The sequence below is a fragment of the Primulina tabacum genome, chromosome 2 (genome assembly GCF_025594145.1).
Source record: "Primulina tabacum isolate GXHZ01 chromosome 2, ASM2559414v2, whole genome shotgun sequence".
Classification (NCBI taxonomy): domain Eukaryota; kingdom Viridiplantae; phylum Streptophyta; class Magnoliopsida; order Lamiales; family Gesneriaceae; genus Primulina; species Primulina tabacum.
In genome coordinates this window covers 24,674,899-24,677,574 of record NC_134551.1, presented here as the reverse complement: position 1 = coordinate 24,677,574, position 2,676 = coordinate 24,674,899, and positions in this window count along the sequence as shown.

Genomic DNA, 2,676 nt, shown 5'->3' with positions numbered 1-2,676 from the left:
CCTGCCTAGGAGCCCCTGGTGCCTGGGCTGGTCTCTGCTATCCTGGCCCCCTATGCTTTCCCTGGGGCTTCTGCTGCCCCTGCTGTCTCGGTGGCCCCGTAAACTATTTCTTCTGCGGTTGAGAACTGGACTGGGCTTGATGCCGCTTCCACTGCATCTAAAAATCTATGTCTCGGACCGCCTGCTTTGCCTAGAAAGAACAGGCAGTCACCTCATCATAGCTCGCCGGCCTCATCAACATCACATCCGAAGAAGGGTAGGTCTCAGTTCATCCAAAAAGTGCCGCAGCTTCTGATCGGAATCTATGGCAATAAGCGGCACGAAGTGGCATCCTCTGTGAAACTTGCGGATGAACTCCGCCACAGACAAGTCCCCCTGGTGGAGACTCATGAACTCTCTCCTCAGGCGGACCCAGACGTCAGCTGGAAATTATTTCCCATAGAACAAATCCTTGAACCTGGCCCATGTAAAGGTGGCCAAGTCCACACCATGGGCGGCTCCCTCCCACCACAAGGATGCATCGTCTCTCAACATATAGATGGTGCACCTGGCCCGGTCGCCATCCATCACCTGAAGATACTCAAAGTGTAGCTCCAGCAATCTGATCCACCCCTCAGCTATGAACGGATCAGTAGTACCCCGAACTCCTTCGAGTTGAGCCGACGGAACTGCTCAAAAACATTAGTCTGCTGGCGAGGCGCTTGCTGGGCCTGCTCCACAAGCCTCGCTATCCCCTCAAGTACTCGGGTAGCCGGATCCCCTTTTGGTGGTGGTGCAGGGCCCCTGCCACACTCAAGGATATCAACCTGTCTGCCCGCCCTGGGCTCACGTCTCGGAGGCATATCTGATAGTCCAAATTAAAACGTAACCACTCATGCAATTTATCTAGTTTTTAAAACAATAGACCTTAAAGCGCAAAACTAGTTAAACATGTAAAGTAATCGTGAAAGCATGCAGGTGACAACAGTAAATCATTTTAAACATTTAAAACTTAAAAGCTTACAGACTTGAGCCTTGAAGATTGAGCGGCAGAAACTGGCGGTGGCATACCCCTATACATGACTCTTGCTCTGATACCAACTGTAACGTCAACTCATTTTAAAAGTGCGGAAATATTTTTTTTATTAAAGCTCGCAATTACAAAATAACATTTAAAATAATCATATTTATTTGACAATAAAAGTAGCGAGGTTTAAAAATAACCAACATCATCCAATATCAAACATATACAAAAACGAGTAAAAATCGTAATATCACCACCGTATAAAAATGTTTAACTCCTCTCAAAAACTCACGAATCAATATGCGGAAAATCGCGCGGTCCTCGGGTCATGTCACCGCACCAATGCTGCCTACTCAAAGTTCACCACCTCCAGTCTCCTCAACAACAAACTCACCTGCATCACAAACGCCTATTGAGTCTAAAGACTCAACACACCTGTACCAAGAATAACGAGTACATATACATAGCACACAGCTCTGAAAAATAGCATAATCAACATACATTTGATTACGGCAGTAAAAATCGTATGCGTAATCGTGACCTGTCAAATCATGGTAACAATCATAGCATGTATCCTCGTATCAACATATACGTGTTAATTTTCTTAATTTGAATTCCGTTCATTAGCTGTGACTTTCGTATCATCATGTCACTCGATGGATCCATCTACGTGTAACCGCAATACCCGGTGGCGAGGACATCAGCGACAGTATTACCCGCCCACTAAGTCCCGACCTTACATGTCATCCTGTTAGTCACAACTAAATCACTTCCTTCCAAAACGTATCATCATATTCATCACTTAAATAAAAGCACCCATATACGTAATTTTTCCTTTAAACCTAGCATGCAATGTATTTATCGTAATTACGTAAAAATCACAAACGTGATGCATAAACATTTAAAATGTCATAAATTTTTGCTCAGGGCGCTGCCATGACCAAAATTTCACCAGTGTGCAAAATGACCATTTTGCCCCTAGAAACCCAAAAATTACCATTTTACCCCTGGACCTCTGAAATTGGCTCGAAGCTTACCAAACTCCTTAAAATGTACTAAAAATTATTTAAAAGCATTCTTAGACGTAAACTTGAGCCTCATACAGAACTTAATCGATTCATTTTAAAACTTGGACCAGGGATCTGGTTTTATCCCGAATCGACTCAAAACTCGACCAAATTTCTCCCAAATTTTTATCATATCTTAAAAAAACTTAAAAGACCTAAAACCAAATGATTTCATCCCCTAAACTCACGAAACCAGCCCCCTACATCTGCTGTAAAGTTGCAGAAAAAATGCAACTTCCTTACCCACACCCGAAGGCACAACTCCCACTTTCAAACTCCTAGGTTCACACCAACTCGCATCAACCGCGACTCAAGTCATCTAGGACCTAGACCAAAACATAAGGAGCCTACCAGAACCGCACACCCTGCCCCATGCAGTATACAAAACCAATACGATCGCTAGAAACCAAAATGTCTCGCCGAGCTCTTCCCCCCTTCGCGCGTGTAGCCGTTAACACCGATGGTTCCAGCGGTGGTTTGGCCACCATGGCACGTGACTCAGACCCACCAAGGTCTGGTCCGTGCCCAAGTTCCACCCTTGCACCACCGGCATCGCCCCCATCACGATCTGTCACACACACACAACACACCATCGAAAGCACTCCC